Raw genomic sequence first — 21,049 nt, forward strand, 5'->3', positions numbered from 1 at the left:
TCTGCTGGGCTCAGTTTTTTCGAGAAAAATGAAGGCTCCAATTGGCCATTAACTAGCTGTTGCAGTGCTGCCCCGGCGGTAGTATCGGAGGCATCACTTATGATGGCTAGTTGGGTATCACTTTCCGGATGTGCCAGCAATGTTGCTTGCGCCAAAGTTTCTGGGCATTCTTCGAAAGCCTTGATGGTTTCAGGTGTCCAGGGCACTGGTGTCTTGCCCTTGGCGTTTCCTTGTAGAAATTCGTTGAGGGGCGCTTAAGACTCTGCGGTTTTAGGTATGAACCGTCTGTAGAAGTTCAATATACACAAGAAACGTCTCAGGTCCTTGGTGGTTGTTGGTCGTGTGTATTGTCGAATTGCCTCTACTTTTTCGGGTAGTGGTCGCGTACCTTCGCTGGAAACCAAGTATCCTAGGAATTTGACACTTGATTCTCCAAAGTTACATTTTGCAGCGTTGACAACTACTCCATAATCATGTAAACGGCGGAAAAAGATTTCTAGGTTCTGCAGGTGTTCTTTTTCCGACGTAGATGCAATAAGTATGTCGTCAATAAAAGCATAGCAGAATTCCAGTCCTTGTAAAACTTCGTCGATAAAACGTTGGAATGTTTGTGCGGCGTTTCGAAGTCCGAAAGACATGTAAGGAAATTCGAAAAGTCCGAATGGGGTGGTTATTGCTGTTTTTGCGATGTATTCTTCCGCCACCGGAATTTGGTTATATGCTCGGACCAGGTCAATCGTAGAAAAAAAATTTCTGCCCCGGAGTGATTGGGCAAAGTCTTGTATGTGGCGTACAGGATACCGGTCTGGAATAGACCTGGCGTTGAGTCCGCGGTAATCACCGCATGGTCTCCACTGGTCATCGGTTTTAGGTACCATGTAGAGTGGTGATGACCAGCAGCTTTCGGAAGGTCTGGCGATTCCCATCCGCACCATGGTCTCAAACTCCTTCTTCGCGGCGCGGAATCTCTCTGGCGCAAGCAGTCTGGGTCTTCCGCTGACGGGGGGGTCCTAGAGTCGTCCGAATATGGTGCTTGGTTGTGTGCCGGGTCTCTCTCATTTGTCCATCCGGGCGCGTTAGGTCAGGGAATTTTTGTAGTAGCTAATGGTAGGTAGACGATCCTATTGCAGTTTTTACTGAGGCAACTTTGCAAGTTCTGCTACATCCTTGTGTTGATAGTTTTGTAATCCGGTCAAGCAAGCGGTTATTTTTGACGTCAACTAGCAGCTCAAAATGGGCTAAAAAATCGACGCCAAAAATCCGGTTTGGAGACATCAGCGATGACGAATCTCTAGGTGAAGTCTCGCCTGAGTCCGATGTTCAAGGTCAATGTATGATTTCCGTATGTAGAAATGATGGTTCCATTAGCCGCTGATAGTTGGTATGTTTGCTTGTTATAACGTCCTGAGAGTTTATTGCGAGGGAAGACGCAGAGGTCTGCGCCGCTGTCAATCAGGTATTGAATTTTTGTGTGCTTGTCGGTGATAAATAGGCGGCCGGAAGTCGGGCAGGAGTTACTGGCCGTCATCAGTGCTTGCCCTGGTCGTTTCCCGGGCAGAATGTGCAGGGGACCGTGCACTTCTGAGCGGCTGCTCCGAAGGTACGATGATACCAGCACATGTAATCCTCTCATTCTCTGCTCCTGCTCTGGGAACGCGAGCGGTAGCCTTTACCTCTGCTGTTCGAGCGATGGTTCCGCCAGCGAGGACTGGTACTCCTAGATTGACGTTCTTGGTAGATTGGACGTAGGGTGGTAAGCTCCTCTTAGAGTGGCAGCATCATCTTCTCCATTCTGTTAATCAAAGAGTCTTCGTATGTTCCATTAGAAACCTCGCTGACCTCTGGCGTGCCGGCGTAGTCATCGATGGCGTCAGCGAGATTCGCCACCTTGTCTAGCGGGGTGTCTTGTTGGGTAGCCAGAACGACCTGCATACTTCGGGGAAGTCTGCCCATCCAAAGGGTCTTCAGCATTTCTTCAGGCACGGCACTGCCCGCGAGGGTGCGTAGGTGACGAAGGAACTGGGAAGGTTTGCGGTCACCCCGCTCCTCATGCTCCAGGAGTCTCCTCGTTTTCTGCTCCTGAGTAGAACTCAGGCAACTCGTGAGTTCCTTCTTTAGGAGGGAGTATGCTCCAACTTAAGGGGGTTTTACGATGATATCCCGGACCTCCTGAGCGTACGTGGGATCCAGGGCCCCAAGAATAAATCCAAAATTGGTCGCATCCACCGTTACCGCTGCTGCTTCGAAACTCCTCTCTACAATGGCAAATCACAACTCAGGGTCGTCTGGGCAAAACGGCGAGATCCTCACCGCCACTCTGTTAATTTCGGCAGCAGCGTTTCCACCTTGTTTGGGCTGCTTCATATTGGTGCTGTTGTTGGTTTGCTGGCTGATGATGTTGGCGATGTTGCGTGTGTTCGTCGGGGTCACCACTGTAGGATCTTTGTAGTGTGACAATGAAAGATAAGGATGTTGTTGTTGTCACAGTGTTTATTGAGATTCGGAATAACAAATCAGTTGAGTTGTGCAGTTGAGAAATGGCTCTGGATAGATGATGGTGATGAAGCAGGCGTAGACGACGATGACGGCGATGGAGCCGTGGAGACCGGCCTTGTTGCTGCGTTCAGCACTGATGAAGACGTAGGGTCTTCCGGATACTCCAGTGTGAACGAGGTAGGCGAAGGTGTGACGGACTGGTCTGCAGATGAGTGGAAGATGCTGACCGGGAATACCACGGGGCCGAGGCGTAGAATCTCGGTATGCCAAGTCGGATTGTTGACTGTAGTGATGTGGTATGAAGACCGATGATGACTGACTTCTGTACTAAGGTCCTTTACCGCTTAAATAGCTGCCGATTCCTTTGTTCTAGTCTTGCCACGGGTTGGAGTAGCGTCTGAACTTCGAACCCGCAGGACCGCTGACTCGGTTTATTGTCTGGGCGTTTGCATCACCCTATATGCAAGTCAGCAGTCTACGTATGGTGGTACTGATATTATTATTAAAGTCTCGAAAGAATAATTGCTGTCTCGGCTGTTTAACACATGCCGTCTGATTATGATTTTGATGACTCTAGGAGCGGTGACATAACCGCTGCAAATATAACTACAAAATAAAAAAGATTCAAAAGTGCGAAATAACCTCGAATTAACCATAAACCTATTAGAAGAAACCTGGAAACAAGAGAGAGACAATTTACAGGAACAAATAATAGATCTTCAAAAAAAAATATCACCAAACTCAAAAAAAAATGAACCAAAATCGTACGCAATGGTACTAAAATAACAAACGGTACAAATCAATGAACCCAAATATGCCGTTATGATTGCTGCAGAAAGCAAAGAAACATCTGAGGACATAAAGAAAATTATTACTAAAACAATCAAAGCACCTAACCTAGGAATTGGTATAAATGGGATCAAAAAAACATCAAATAATAAAATAATTATGACTTGCTCGAAAAAAGAAGACGCAGAGAAACTAAAAACGGAAATAAATAAAAATAAAAACGGAATATCTGCTACAGAATTAAAAAAGAAGAGACCGTGAATGGTCATTAAAGGTGTGGGAGGGGAGTATAGTGAAGATAATTTTCTTAACGACAATTTGTTGCAAAACAATGAACTAAGTGATGCCCCAAATGATTCAATTAAAGTAACTAAAATATTAAAAAACAAGAAAAGTGACCAACTGCGCAATGTAATAATAGAATCAACAGGCCCAATCCGAAAGATATTACTTGATAAACAAAGGGTCAATATTGGTTTTGTCCAAGCGCACAAAGAAGATTGCAATCCCTTAGGCTGGCCGCATACATACGTTTTCCGTATTCGATTTCCGAATTCGTTTTCCGTATTCGGAATCCCGTGAGACTAGCGCAAACGTTCGTTTTTCTTCATTCGGAATGTATAAACGTCAGTACCAGTGTTGCCAACAAGGGCGATATATCGCCATTTAGGCTATTCAGAGCGAGAATCGGCGCCGAAAAAATCTAAAAGGCGACTGGTCGCCAATTAAGCTACTTCAAAAACATCAATTTTAAACATGTCCCGAAATTATCTAGCCACCCCCCCCCCCCCCATGAAATTTATTTTTCTTTGGACAAATTTTATATTTTCTTAAAATTCTCTAGCCACCCCCCCATGAATTTTTTTTATTTTCAGTGGACAAATTTTATTTTTTTGAAATACTCTACTTTTATTTTCACGTAAAAACATCAATTTCAAACATGTCCCACCTAACAGCAAATTCGGCTACTTTACGCTACCTTATGTATGAGAAACGGCGATATTAGGTCAAGATCCGTTGGCAACACTGAATTACTGAACGGAAATTTCCGAAAGTTTGCGTAGGGACAAACAAAGTGTATGCAAGAGCTTCGTTCCACATGACGTCATTAGGTTTTTTCCATTCGGTTTCTCCGAACGCCCCGGCTCACATTCGGAACGTGCGTAAGGAATTTGTTCCGTTCGGAACTAAAACGAAAGTGTGCGGCAGTTAATGTATTTTCTACTGATTCCGTGCATCCGGATGTCCGAATACGGAAAACGAATTCGAAAATCGAATACGGAAAACGTATGTATGCGGCCAGCCTTAATGCAATGTTACCACTGCCTTGGTTTTGGACATACTTCCCTAAAATGTCTGAACAAAATGAACAAGCCCAGATGCATACAGTGTGCAAAAGATCATTATTTTAGCGAATGCAAAAAAACCAAACATATCGTAAAATGCTATAACTGCGAAAAAAACAATGCATCGTTTGAGACAAAAAATAATACTGAACACAGTGCAGATAGCGAAAAATGCCTTTACCGAAAAAGAATATCCATCATAGCACATCAGAAAATCGACTATGAATAAGTCATGAATGACTTTATAACCGAGGAAATTGACAAATTAACTGAAGTTTCACAATATACTTGCGATGAATCAATACAATGTAATGCCTTATTAAATAAAGTCCCGACTGCATTCGTTGTTCTATATCAAAACAATCGAAGTTTACAAAAAACCTGGAAGAGTTTGTACTAACTTTAAGCCTTCTTGAAATATTACCGGACATCATTGTGTTAACAGAGGCGCATTTAAATATATATAATGCTGACGCCCGATACGATATACCTAACTATACATATCACTCGTCTACAACTCATATCAACAAATGCAGTGGTATTGCGGTGTTTATACTGAATAAACACAACAATTTTACGGTTACCGAAATTACTATGCAATTAGCGAACTGCTTAAAACTGAGTCTAAAAGTAAACAAAATCATTTACCATGTAATAACATGAATAGCAATAGCTATCTATCACACACATGGATCTGATCAAGATAATTTTATAATAGAAATGGAACAATTATTACTAACTCTGAAAGATACTTGCCATATCGTCATTGGCGATATCAATTTAAATATTGATGACAGTATATGTAGTAAAGTGAAAGAAGATAATATAAATGTAATGACATCACTAAATTACAAATCATATATAAATGATGCTACACGAAATGTGATCGGACAAACACCTTCCTGCATCGATCACATATGGTGCAACTCAAATAACTTTGAAAAAACCATGTCAATATTATGGAAAACCAGTATTACTGATCACTACACTTGTATGTTTGTTTACAATATTGATAAAAGATATATAAAATCTAATCAAAATGGTGAAAAAAAATATTTGACTATAGATAATTTTAGGAGCGAATCTTAAAACGGAAAACTGGTCATCAGTATTTGAATCGGAAAATCCAGATACATGTTCAGAAAATTTCGAAGATCTTTTTTTTAATTTTTTTTATTTATTATTGAATTTTTTTTTTTTTTATACATACATGGTTACATAAAATATTGAAAAATGTATAAAAAATATTGAAATAAATGTAAATAATTAAAAAAAAATCCCACGAAGGCGAAGCCTGAGTGTGGGTATTATACGTATTTTTATCTTATTTCTATGGTTTAAGTGGAGATACAATATCAAATATAAATTTAAGTTATTTTAAAAGAGTTACTGTAGAGATGCAATACAAGAAACAAAATCATGAAATAAGTAAAAAGTTTTAAAATAACACAAAAAATAAGGTAAATACTAGTTTTTGAAGACAGCTTAAAAAGTGAATTGGCAGACAAAGCATTACAAACAATAAAATATATCCCCTGTTTTGTATGTATGTGAAATAATAAAAAATAATGTATACTTGGATATAAATGTTACAGATAGCTTTGCTAAAACTTATAAGAAAAAATATCTAGTTCAGTGTTTTTTAGCCAAGATTTGATGTACTTTTTAAAACATTGAAGGTTTACACACGTGTCCCTTTTAAAGGTTGTACATAAAGAATTATACATTTTTGGAGCAATAAAACTAATATGCCTTTGGGCCAACCTGGTTTTGCAGTGAGGCACAGCATATTCACAAGCGCCATGTCGTTGGCTGGCACGATTTGAATTTTTAATAAAGTTGTTTGGTCGCGTATAAATAAATTTAAGACATTGAGCACTATAGGTCTGCTTAAGGTCCAAAATTTCAGTTTATTTTTTATTTATTCACATTTAAACCCGCTAAACTACTTATGTAGTTTGTCAGCAGGGACATAGAGACAACATTTATACATTCATAAGATACAATTTGAACGGTACATAATTACATAAATTGGTTACATTGCAGAAAAGTTTAAATAGCAGCATAAAAGCCTTATATAATAAGCAAGTAAAAATAAATGTATGAACAAATTAGTATTATCAACATAAAACATAAAAGCCTTATAAAATAAGCAAGTAAAAATAAATGTATGAACAAATTATTATTATCAACAAGTACATCAATAGTTTCATAAATAGAGGTAGGTAGTCAGGTATGACAAAATAATTGTTTTTCCATTTTCTAAGAATATGAATTCCATTTCAGGGGCATCAGTATAGATCATTATTATCCAATAACCATTTCCTTAGATTATATTTAACATTAGCAGTATACATGTTATTATTTTTAATTGTCATTGGTAATAAGTTAAACATTTTGGGTACTATATAGTTTAAAGTTCTTTCACCATATTTATTAGTACATTTCGGAACTACCAGTCCTTCATTTTGAGTGAATCTTGTGTTATGTTTATGGCAAACTCTTTCCCTATACAATGAATCAGACAATATAACATGTTGACTTACAATATTATAAAACAATAATCCTCTGACAGGTAAAATATTCAGAGACTTGTATATTAATTTAATGTTACTTCTGTGTTGATTGTCATATTTATGGATTAACAATTTTATAATGGAGTTTTGTAATGTTTGTATATAGCTTATTTTAGTTTTACAAGAATGTCCCCAAGAAGTAATTCCATAACGTATAGTGGATTCAGCCAGAGATAAGTAGATTAACTTTAAAGTACTTATAGGCACGAAATATTTTATTTTATAAATCCTACCCACAATAGCTCGTAGACGTTTACAAACATTAGCAATTTGTACATCCCATTTCATGTAGCAGTCAATAGTAACACCCAAATATACATAACTTTTGACAAAATCAATGGTTTCACATGAACAGGGCTGTGCAACATTTTTATGTATGCAGTCAAATGTGTGTGTATATAATGAAGGAATTACATTACATCTGGCGTGTGGAGATCTGATGTGCATAATTTTAGTTTTTTTGGCGTTTATAAAGAGGCCTGCATCATGCGACCATTTCAGTAGGGCAATAAAATCATGTTGCATAAGGTTCATTGCAGTAACCAGATCTTCGTGCGATATTACGAGCGCCGTATCGTTTGCATATACAAAATGTTTAGCAAATGAAAACAATTTTCTCATAATTGAGACATAAATAATATAAAGGGTTGGCCCTAGAATTGACCCCTGTGCAACACCTGTTGAGATATATTTTCTTTTGCTAAATTTTTTAAGAATTTTTACTCTTATTTGTCGATCAGTTAGTAATTTTTTTAATAAAACTAGCAGCTCTCCTCTCATTCCTATTGCCTCCAGTGTTTCTAATAGTTTATTTGTATCAATGGTATCAAATTCCTTAGAGTTATCTATGAATAAAACCAAAACTTGTTTTTTTAGATTTAATTCATAATTTATGTGATTTGAAAATTCCTGAAGCAGCATTTCCGTACTTTTTTTCTTTTGAAATCCATATTGGTTGGGATCCAACAAAGAGAAAGATTCTAGATATTATGTATTATGTATGATATTATGTATTTTTCAAGTATTTTTTCTAGGGCTGGCAATATGCTTATTGGCCTATAATTTTGAATATCTGTATGTTTGCCCCCTTTGTAAATTGGCCTAATGATGCTACTTTTTAGTTCATCTGGTATTACTGCTTGCGATAAAATTAAATTGATAAAGTGTGTTATAACAGGCCCTAAAATATTAATATGTGTCTTAATGTCAAACATTCGAATGTTGTCAATCCCTGGTGACTTTGAATTGTTTAATTTGCTAACAATAATATTGATTTCTTGGCAGGTAGCTCTGGGTAGGTACATACTATGTTGCACTTCATTCGGCCTGACGGTCGATGCTAAATAATCACATTTATGTATCATAGAGCTAACACTATTTGTAAAATATTCAACATCTGCTACGGTTTCTTCATTATTCGTATTTAACATATATTTCGAGATTATTTCGTCACAACTACTTTTGGACTTGCGTCCTAATAATTTATTTATTTCATCCCAAGTTTTTTTTGTATTTCCAAAATAATTTTTGAATTTATTGTTAAAAAAGGTAGACTTACATTTAATAATTTCTTTTGTCACCTTATTTCTGAAAGTTTTATATTCCAATTCAAAGAATTGATTGCTAGGAAAATTCTTCCACCTTCTGTACAATGAATCTTTTTTTTTAATGTTTTCTAAGATATTAGAAGTTATCCAAGGTTTTATTGACAGAGGTCTTTTTTTGGGTTTATAATTCATAACGATTTTACTCTGTTGATACAAATTCTTAAAGTTGTTTTTAATTTTACTATATAGTATATTGCAATCTTGTTCCTCAAGCAAGGAGTGCCACTTAAAATTATGAATGTTTTTGTCGATTTTGTTTTGCGATAAAAACGAAATTCTTTCCCCGTGTTCTGGGGCTTCTTTTCTTGCACTATATTTAATATTAACTGCAGTTAAAAAGTGATCCGCTATAGTTATATTATTACATACACATGAGGAAAGAGAATCGCTTTGTTTACATCCACTGTTAAATCGGACAAATATGTGGTCTAAACAAGTACGAGTAACTTTTCCTGCTAAAACTGCTTCTCTAGTTACGTCACAAATACATTTGATTAAATAATTATCCGACATTATATTTTCATATGCCATAATAATAGGGTTTTGACAATTTAACAAGTCTAGATTAATATCTCCTATAAGTAAAACATTTTCTTTGGGGCTTATAGTATGCAGAATGGCAGATATTTCATTAAGAAATTGTGGTTGGCTAGAGTTGGGGGGGCGGTATATTGCTATGATGTTTAAAATACTCTTGTTTGGAAGTGTCATAGAGCCAAGCACACATTCAAAATGATTTGTTTCTATTGTTTTCTGTTGAAATGTGAATTCATTTCGAACATATAGCAATATACCTCCTCCAGATTTTTTAGTTAGGCAATAGTTGTAACAATTAAATCCAGGAATATTATACAGACAGACAAGATTCGGTGTTATAGCCGTTTCACATAACATTAACACATGAATATGCTTCCAACAAGTATTTAAGTAGACATTCAAAGTATCCCAGTATTTATAAATCGATCTAATATTCAACTGAACAATATTAATATTAATTTATTTATTGTTATTAAGTTTAATTTGTAGAACTCCATTTTATTTTTTTATTTTTTTATATATACAATAATATTATTATTGGGTTTATAAAAACAGTTTATATTTAAACAAGTTCTGCTGTGTAATTATTATTACGCGTGACAGCTGTTTCGCCCTCTAAAGGCATTATCAAACTGTGGGTAGCCCACTTACAGACGATACATTTATATTATTTCTATGTAGGTATTTTAATTTAAATTACTGATTTCTTAATTGATTTCTGTGTAAAAATGTTAGAAATTATTGATGGTTATTACCCTAGTAAAGTTTCCCCAATTAGTGTTATGTTTAAATTTGACTGAATGTCTTAATGTTAGTTATTCCCAAACGATGACTCATAGGGTTATTTTAATAGTATAATTAAGTACTTCAATGTGCACTCGTATTTGCACTAGGTTTGAAGATATCTTTTTTTTTTTTTTTTTTTTTATTTTTATTTTTTTTTTTTTTTTTTTTTTTTTTTTATTTTTTTTTTTTTTTTTTATATATACAATAATATTATTATTGGGTTTATAAAAACAGTTTATTTTTAAACAAGTTCTGCTGTGTAATTATTATTACGCGTGACAGCTGTTTCGCCCTCTGAAGGCATTATCAAACTGTGGGTAGCCCACTTACAGACGATAAATTTATATTATTTCTAGGTAGGTATTTTAATTTCATTTACTGATTTCTTAATTGATTTCTAAGTAAAATATCAAAAATTATTAATGGTTATTACCCCAGCAAAGTTTCCCCAATTAGTGTAATGTTTAAATTTGACTGAATGTCTTTATGTTAGTTATTCCCAAACGATGACTCATAGGGTTATTTTAATAGCATAATTAAGTACTTCATAGTGCACTCATATTTGCATTAGGTTTGAAGATATCTAGTAGGGGTGAACGAATTATATTTGTTTGTTCATTAATTAGAATAGCTTTTGGATTATTAGAGTTTTTGTTAATTTCTAACTGCTCTAAAAGATTCAGTTTACGGCCTTTATTTTGTATGTGTAACGGAGTTGGTTTATTATTATCATTAAGTGAGTGATTTTCATCTAGGAGATGTTTGGCAAATTGAGATTGTATTTTATTATTATTTTTAAAAGATCTTATATGTTCTTTAAACCTAGTGTTAAAGGACCGGCCCGTTTGTCCAACATAAACAGCGTTGCATTCGTCACACTGGAGTTTATAAATGCCACTATTTTGTAATTTGAGTACCTTACTTTTTGAGTTTTTAAGAGATGATCCTAAGTTGTTATTTGTGCGGAAGGCAATATCTAAACCACACTTTTTGAGGACTTTGGCAATTTTATTAGATGTCTGTCCGATGAATTCTAAACACCCGAATTTATTATTCGTCTTATTATTAGTCGTTGGGTAAATTAATTTAAGGTTATTTTTGTGTTTGTTATTATTAATTATTTTTTCAATGTCTCTACCCTTGAAGCCATTATTTTTAGCAATAGTTAGGATTGTATTTTTTTCCTTCTCGTATGCTTTCTTGTCAAGTGGGATATTAGTAAGCCTATGTACCATTGAGTGGTAGGCAGATAATTTATGTGACCATGGGTGTAAAGATTTATAATTAATGGTCGTATCTGTAAACGTAGGCTTACGGAAAATTTCAAACGTATGTTTATTATTTTCTCTACCGATAGTTAGGTCTAAAAAATTAATTTTATTATTACACTCTCTTTCAACCGTAAAGCAGATTTTACGGTTGATGGAGTTAGCAAATGTGACAAAAAGATCTAATTGTCTGTTGGTACCTTTCCAACAGACCAAAATGTCGTCAACATAACGAACATAGTATATTATGTGTTTGCTAAAGATTGAATTTAAAATTTGTTTTTCAAAATACAATCTCAATTTGCCAAACATCTCCTAGATGAAAATCACTCACTTAATGATAATAATAAACCAACTCCGTTACACATACAAAATAAAGGCCGTAAACTGAATCTTTTAGAGCAGTTAGAAATTAACAAAAACTCTAATAATCCAAAAGCTATTCTAATTAATGAACAAACAAATATAATTCGTTCACCCCTACTAGATATCTTCAAACCTAATGCAAATATGAGTGCACTATGAAGTACTTAATTATGCTATTAAAATAACCCTATGAGTCATCGTTTGGGAATAACTAACATAAAGACATTCAGTCAAATTTAAACATTACACTAATTGGGGAAACTTTGCTGGGGTAATAACCATTAATAATTTTTGATATTTTACTTAGAAATCAATTAAGAAATCAGTAAATGAAATTAAAATACCTACCTAGAAATAATATAAATTTATCGTCTGTAAGTGGGCTACCCACAGTTTGATAATGCCTTCAGAGGGCGAAACAGCTGTCACGCGTAATAATAATTACACAGCAGAACTTGTTTAAAAATAAACTGTTTTTATAAACCCAATAATAATATTATTGTATATATAAAAAATAAAAAAATAAAATGGAGTTCTACAAATTAAACTTAATAACAATAAATAAATTGAAGATATCTAGTAGGGGTGAACTAATTATATTGGTTTGTTCATTAATTAGAATAGCTTTCGGATTATTAGAATTTTTGTTAATTTCTAACTGCTCTAAAAGATTCAGTTTACGGCCTTTATTTTGTACGTGTAACGGAGTTGGTTTATTATTATCATTAAGTGAGTGATTTTCATCTAGGAGATGTTTTGACCATTAATTATAAATCTTTACATCCATGGTCACATAAATTATCTGCCTACCACTCAATGGTACATAGGCTTACTAACATCCCACTCGACAAGAAAGCATACGAGAAGGAAAAAAATACAATCCTAACTATTGCTAAAAATAATGGCTTCAAGGGTAGAGACATCGAAAAAATAATTAATAATAATAAACACAAAAATAACCTCAAATTAATTTACCCAGCGACTAATAATAAGACGAATAATAAATTCGGGTGTTTAGAATTCATCGGACAGACATCTAATAAAATTGCCAAAGTCCTCAAAAAATGTGGCTTAGATATTGCCTTCCGCACAAATAACAACTTAGGATCATCTCTTAAAAACTCAAAAAGTAAGGTACTCAAATTACAAAATAGTGGCATTTATAAACTCCAGTGTGACGAATGCAACGCTGTTTATGTTGGACAAACGGGTCGGTCCTTTAACACTAGGTTCAAAGAACATATAAGATCTTTTAAAAATAATAATAAAATGCAATCTCAATTTGCCAAACATCTCCTAGATGAAAATCACTCACTTAATGATAATAATAAACCAACTCCGTTACACGTACAAAATAAAGGCCGTAAACTGAATCTTTTAGAGCAGTTAGAAATTAACAAAAATTCTAATAATCCGAAAGCTATTCTAATTAATGAACAAACCAATATAATTAGTTCACCCCTACTAGATATCTTCAAACCTAGTGCAAATACGAGTGCACATTGAAGTACTTAATTATACTATTAAAATAACCCTATGAGTCATCGTTTGGGAATAACTAACATTAAGACATTCAGTCAAATTTAAACATTACACTAATTGGGGAAACTTTACTAGGGTAATAACCATCAATAATTTCTAACATTTTTACACAGAAATCAATTAAGAAATCAGTAATTTAAATTAAAATACCTACATAGAAATAATATAAATGTATCGTCTGTAAGTGGGCTACCCACAGTTTGATAATGCCTTTAGAGGGCGAAACAGCTGTCACGCGTAATAATAATTACACAGCAGAACTTGTTTAAATATAAACTGTTTTTATAAACCCAATAATAATATTATTGTACCTATATATAAAAAAAAAAAAAAAAAAAAATTATATTTTCCATATTGTAGTTGCTATGAAACTTTAGCCAATCACAGAAATTATGAGTATTTTCGTAATCTACCTCGTCATCTTCTTCAATGTAATTAGACGCCATAATCAATGGTTGCAAAGTCCTTGGCAAGGGCAGCCTTGTAGGCTGGGCAGGAGTCCTTGTCTCCAGTCGGATGTGCAGCGGGCTTCCCAAATCTTGTACAGGTGGCGCAGACAGGCTTGGCGGCGGCTTTTGGGCAGTTTATCCGGGCGTGACCTTCGCCTGCGCAGTGTCCACATCTTTGCTGGTCCTTGCAAAAACTTGAAGGAATGTCCGATCATTTGGCACTTGGAGCACACTGTAAGTCCAATGAAGTCACGAACACGGCACACATTCCAGTCCACAAAGACTTTCTCCTGCTCCACCAGCACGTGACGAATGTGGGCAGGAACCTCGAAGACCCGGTGGCAAGTTGATCCAGTTCGAGCGCCAGCAAGGTGACTTAGCTTGCAACTTTTTACTGCGAAATTAAATTAAGAGGCCTGCTTTGTCCTGGGCTCCTGCTAAGGCATTTTTTAGGAAGCACTCGTCCGTTAGGTCACGAGGAACGTTGAAGAAAATCACCCTTGGAAGCCGTTTTGTTGGTAATCGAGCGCTTAGAGTGTCCGAGTTTGCTAGACATGGGGTTTTCAGTATTTTATCCTGATCTTCTTGTGTTGCAGTATGGATTACAACGCCTTTGTTTCGGATACTCCTAATGCCCGTCACACGGATTCCAAGTTCTGATGGTCGTAATGTATCTTTTAGTAGCTGTTTCGTATCGTCGCTATCTTTTGTAGAATCCAGCTTTGGGAAGATGCATACAGCAGGTTTGGGGGTCCCAACGTTAAGTCCTGAGCGGTTGATTGATGGTATCATCTTCTGTGGGCCATTTTTCACAATATCGGCAAACGATAGGCTTGCTTCCGTGGCATCGGCTACTCTACGCATCACTGGTCCTAGATCTGACTCCAACTGCAATATTTTTTCTAACCTGTGTTGGTTTTCTGCTTTTTCAATCGCGATCTCTCCCTTTGCCACTATTAATTTGGCATTGACTGTTGCCAGATCAGCTTTGAAGCCCTCTCGTTCCAATAACAGCTGTGAAACTGATCTGAATACAGCGGATACATATGCGCTTATCCGCAGTGGTTGATCCTTTGAGACTCTTGACTGCTTTTCAGCAAGGACATCTTGGAGTGCTCTTAGACTTGCTTCAGTGTCGTTCAGTATCTGGACTGAGGACACTGGGATTTCACTCTCATTTTCAGACACGTCGGAATAGTCCGATGCTCCGTCAGATTCCTCATCTTCAACCACTGGAGAAATCATTTCCGAGGCCTTTTTTTGTGATGGGGACGTTATCTTATCCAGCATTCTTTTTTTACGCCGATGGCAGCATTCATCAGGCATCGGTGGGATGGACATTTCAATGAGAACAAACACACAATCTTAGGTTGTTTTAAAACTTTCGATAAAAATGTTTAGAATCCGCTAGAATAGTATTATTTTATTACTGTTTTATCAAATAAACTTTTTTGGCAATTAAATTTTCCATATCAATTCTGTTTGCACACGAATTCGGAGGTTTTTTTAGTTTATTTGCAAGAGCAAAGTGTAAACACGAACTGCTGTCACTGCGATTATTGTTACATGCACTACAATACTTTTCTTGGAACAATTGTTTAGAGGGATAGGATTTAGTTTTTTGGTACATTATCTTAATTATTGATTTTTGTGCAATTTCTAGTGGTTTTACATGATTGTTGAAAGTTCCGCCCCAGCCAATTATTCCATAGGAAAGAGATGAATGAACGAGTGAGTCATAAACTAGTTTCATGGTTTTTATATTTACTACATTACTCATTCTTTTAAAAATATATTTTAGGTATCTCAATTTGTTTACAGTTTTTTCAATATGGCTGGTCCATTTAAGTTGACAATCTATAGTTACACCTAAATACTTAATAAGTTTTCCAGATTTCATCTCCTCACAGTTACAGAATGTGTTTGGGTTACAATTTACGTTATGAAACTTCAAATTAAGATTGGTTTTAGGAGCCGACTTCTGTGTGTTATAGAAAGGAATACAAATAGTTTTATCATAATTTAGGGTAAGTAGGTTTCTAACTAGCCACCCTTTGACAATAGTAAAACATTTGTTAGCTTTATTAGTAGTATCTTCCCATGATTTTCCTTGGACTGTTATTGCAGTATCGTCAGCAAATGAGAAAATTTTACCAGGTATTTTAATATTACATAAGTCATTTATATATATTAGAAAGAGTAGCGGCCCCAATACAGTTCCTTGTGGTACACCATGTTTTACTAAATCAAAATTGCTCAAATATGTTCCAATTTTTATGCATTGTTGGCGATTCAATATATAATTTTGTAACTGCATGAGACATTTATGTTTAATTCCAATGTTGGATATTTTCTTTAAGAGAGTTCTATGGTTGACTGTGTCAAAGGCTTTCTTCAAATCTAAAAAAATGGTTAAAGTTTTGATGTTTGAGTCCAGGTTAGGATAAATGTTTTTGGTTAAATTAAATAAAGCATCATCAGTACCTAGTTTAGTTCTAAAGCCATATTGGTTAGATGAAAGGAGTGAGTTTGATTCCAGAAAATCGACGATACGTTTTTTAATGCATTTTTCTAATATCTTAGACAATTGAGAAGTTAATGTGATTGGTCTGTAGTTGTCTGTTTTACATCTAGGTCCTGATTTGTGTATTGGAATGATGTTAACTAGTTTGAATTTATTCGGAAAAATACTATCTCTGATGCATGCGTTAAATATATGGTGTAATGGTTTGATTATATGTTTTTTTATAGATTTAATTGTAGTGTTACTTAAGTTGTCTGGGCCATTTGCAGACCTAGCGTTTAGATTGTCAATGTGGTTTGCGATTTCAAGTTCAGTTATTTGACGGCCGGCATAGTCCAGTGGTAACGCATTGGACTGCCATTCCGAAGGTCGCGGGTTCGAACCCGGCGTGCGCAAATAAATTTTATTTAATTAATTTGTGTTATTTCACAATTAATTAATTAAAATAATATAAAGTATATTTGCGGCACGTTCCAGAGTGGAAGATACTACCAGTATCGCCCTGGTGTAAGACCACCATTCAGAATTGAAACGTTGCTCCAAATGGCTTTAACCGTGTTTAGTGACTAGATCTGAATAGCCAGGTACTTCCCCACCTTCCTCTTTCCCTTCCCCACTTACCTTCAGCCTCACAACATCCCCCAATTGGGGATGCCATAGTCTCACTGGCTCCAGACGGGAGCAGTTGGGACTCTTGTGAGGTATTCACTATAAAAAAAATAAAAAAAATTTCGCGATAAATAAAGCAATTGATATCAAAAGGATTAGTCATATCAATCAGAAAAAAAGAAAAATATTATCAGAACTCCAAAAAATTCCCAAACGACCAAAAAATCGATAATTTTTACTAGAAATACCGAAATAAACTTACGCTCCTAATAAGACTGACAAAAGAAAAGTACTTTCGTGACACAATAAAGGACGCTGGTCAAGACACCAAAAAATTCTGGAAGATCATCAGCACAATAACCAACAACACAAATCACTTGGACGGGCAGCAAAATTAGTTTTTACAATGGGAGTTGGTGAAATACCAATATTGTGAATGTTTTCCAAGTGTTACTCAATTTGAAAACAAAAATGCACGCTATTTGTAAATCTTTCATGGATTGTATTTTCAAATACATAATATTATTCATATATAAATGTTGGTATTTTCACACTATATCTATGTGATAAATTCAAAAATCCCCACAGATAAATATGTTAAATATAAATAATTTTATAAATGTGGGGAATCCTTCAAGTAGTTCCTTTATTTGCTCGGTCGCCAGATTTCCGCCTCCTTGTCGGTAAGGGGTTTTTACTGCACCTGACCCCTCCACCTCACCCCCCCCCCCACACTACCTTACCACGCCTATTCCACCAGGCCTGCTCACACAACATTAATAAACATATAATTACTATATTATTATATATTCAATCTAACTTTTAAAAGTTATTATTGTCAGCTTTATACATGGACCTTTACCCCTTTTTAATCATTTTATATTTGTAGGAATTCCGGGAAACAACAAACAGCAGCTGGTTTATTTTTCAAATTGTATGTGATTTTAGAAGAAAAATTACCATTGCAATATAAGCAAGATGCGGCGCGCATTCAAGAAAAGTTAGAATCCCTTTGAACGAGCGAGCCCCAGGTGCCCAGTGGCCGGTGGCCGGGGCCTGTGTGCCAAGCCACTGCGCTAAAGCCGCCTGCGCACGGGGGATTTCACGATGCAATATTTTGACATGTCAATAATTTATTACCATTCTTTTTTAAAGTAACGAAACAGGAAAATAAGACACGAAAATACAAAGTATAATACGAAATGCAATTCAATTTCCATGAAAACGAAACACTAAGATGTTTTCTTTTATGTTATAAATATAAATATATCTATTAAAATAAACTTCACGCACTCTGTAAAAAAAATCCTAACGACCATGAATCCAACTTATTATACAAGCAATACAGAAATTTTTTTCAAACAATTTGTACAAAAATACCTTCAGAGACCATAGAAGATTACTATAAAAAACAGATCATTAACGCTAAAAATAGTATGAAAAATATGGGGTATTATTAACGACATATCCTACACCAAGCATCTCAAACATTTTATGAACTCAAGCCTCCAATCTGGCATTTTCTCACACTCTCTTAAACATGCCTCGATCATTTTTATAATCAAGTCAAGTGACAAATCTTCCCTTAATAGTTACAAGCCAATATCCCCATGCAGCTAAATTTCTAAAATTATTTGAAACGTAGTAAAATTACGACTCCTCAACTTCCTTGTGGACATTAAAATCCTTTCAAAAAACCAGTTTGTTTTTCACAAAGGTGTACTGCAGATTTTCACAAACATTGCTAAAATGATATCTGATAAATAAACTTCTTGGTGTCTTTTTAGATCTGTCTAAAGCCTTCGATATATCATATTATCACAGACGACCCGAAAGACATCGAGGATATGGAAAGGCAAAGAAGAGCGATATCCGTTAGAGCAGGTATGCTGTCAAGGCGTTTTTATCTCTGCAGTACAAACGTGAAAAATATACTTTTCAATGCATTTTGCACTTCGCTGTATACGTCAGAGCTGTGGGTGGATTACACTTCATCCCAATGGCATAAGATAAAAGTTGCATACAATAATGCATATCGCTAACTATTCTGCCTACCGAGATACTGCAGCGCCACGGAAATAAAAAACACATTTTTAGAAAGATTTAGATCCCGGGTTACGAATAACCTAACTTTATTTGTAAATCTTCTATTAAAAATATTGCTTGTGTTGTGATGGAGGACTTACCTAGACGAGGAACTAAACGTGCGACACCTGGGTGGGACCCAAACGCGATGGCTACGCAGCTACTGAACGGTCAATTTATTTTTTAATTCCATTCTTCCCCATTTCATCATGACCTGTGAACTATTTAACATTTATTGAAGGTTTGGATTCTCGCTCGATCGTTAGGATTTTTTTTACAGAGTGCGTGAAGTTTATTTTAATAGATATATTTATATTTATAACATAAAAGAAAACATCTTAGTGTTTCGTTTTCATGGAAATTGAATTGCATTTCGTATTATACTTTGTATTTTCGTGTCTTATTTTCCTGTACAATAATAACTTTTAAAAGTTAGATTGAATAAATAATGATAAAGTAATTATATGTTTATTGATGTTGTGTGAGCAGGCCTGGTGGAGTAGGCGTGGTAAGGTAGTGTGGGGGGGGGGGGGGGGGTGAGGTGGAGGTGTCAGGTGCAGTAAAAACCCCTTACCGACAAGGAGGCGGAAATCTGGCGACCGAGCAAATAAAGGAACTACTTGAAGGATTCCCCACATTTATAAAATTATTTATATTTAACATATTTATCTGTGGGGATTTTTTGAATTTATCACATAGATAAAGTGTGAAAATACCAACATTTATATATGAATAATATTATGTATTTGAAAATAAAATCCATGAAAGATTTACAAATAGCGTGCATTTTTGTTTTCAAATTGAGTAACACTTTTGTACTGGACGGGAGTCCGCACAAGACTGTAGATTTAGGCGCCGGGTCCAAACCGTGTCTTCAACCGATGAGAATGCTCCTTTACGGTCGATGATAATGATAGTAGTAGATATTGTGATGAAATCTGCCTCCCGCACCCAGGCTTGGTGAATGTTGGGCACTGGGTGTGCTGTCGTCTCTGCTCGCTTCTGGTGTTGGCGGTTTTCCAGAGGAGGGCCGGCTGGTCTTGAAGAGGTAACACCAGAAGATCTTGGAGCAGAAGACTCGGCGAGGTGAGGCAGATGTTGGGCAGGAGTCACTTGTAGATAATAAAACGCTTGGTTTCGGTGGTAAAGATGAACTGATTTATTTTTTATTATGTGGCTGCTTATATTTAATTAGCCTGACTCGCGCCCGACATTGGGCTAGGAGCCCAAAAGTGGTGGGGGGTTATACCCGCGCCAACAATGAGTTTATAGCCTCCGACAAAATGTTGCATATTCATTTTGTCGGCAGTACTGGTGATAGTGGTCGCTTAAATTTGCGAGTTAGAAAAGATTTTGAACGCTTACATGAATGACAATTACATAGTTTAAATGCATAGTAGTTATAGGAATGTGTATCTTGACAACTAGATTTTTTGTTTGTCAAGATACGACAAAAAATAAGAAATGTTTGTAAATAAATGTGTAAAAATGATCTCAAAGCGATCAAATTTGTAAAACATGTTAAGTTAGTATTTTTCCGAGGTCCCCAGTAACATAGCGCTCAGAAAGAGATAAGATTCACTATGCTACGAGGTTCCTGGATTTTTGTACACGCAAAAAAGGTAAAAAATATTGTTCAAAAATGGGTTTACATATGGGTGAAAAACAGCTTTTTTAATATCTCCTCAGCGGTAGTATATTGAAAATAGTGTTTATTTGAATACCGCCGAGGGGATGAACAAGTAAAATACATACATTTGTAACATTTAAAAATTGATTTTTCCTAGTAATTTTTACATAGAAAAAATGCTGGACATCGATCCACGCGGCAGGTAAGCCGGCGACGCGGTATCGATGCCGTTCGTAGACAAAGTTTTCAAGCGGCCTGGGCCGAAAATTGGACAAAATGGCCAGTGGCGGGGAGTGGTGATTTTGCCAGTGGCGTGGGGTAGGCACATTTTATAAAAGTAAAACAATTTTTTATGAAATTAAATAATGTGGTCAACTACGTCCGTTACACTCCCCCCGTTTAGCTATGCTGAACTAAAAAATAGGACGTTTGTTGGTAC

This window comes from Hesperophylax consimilis, chromosome 16 (assembly GCF_061612785.1).
Source record: "Hesperophylax consimilis isolate HC1 chromosome 16, BYU_Hcon_1.0, whole genome shotgun sequence".
NCBI lineage: Eukaryota > Metazoa > Arthropoda > Insecta > Trichoptera > Limnephilidae > Hesperophylax > Hesperophylax consimilis.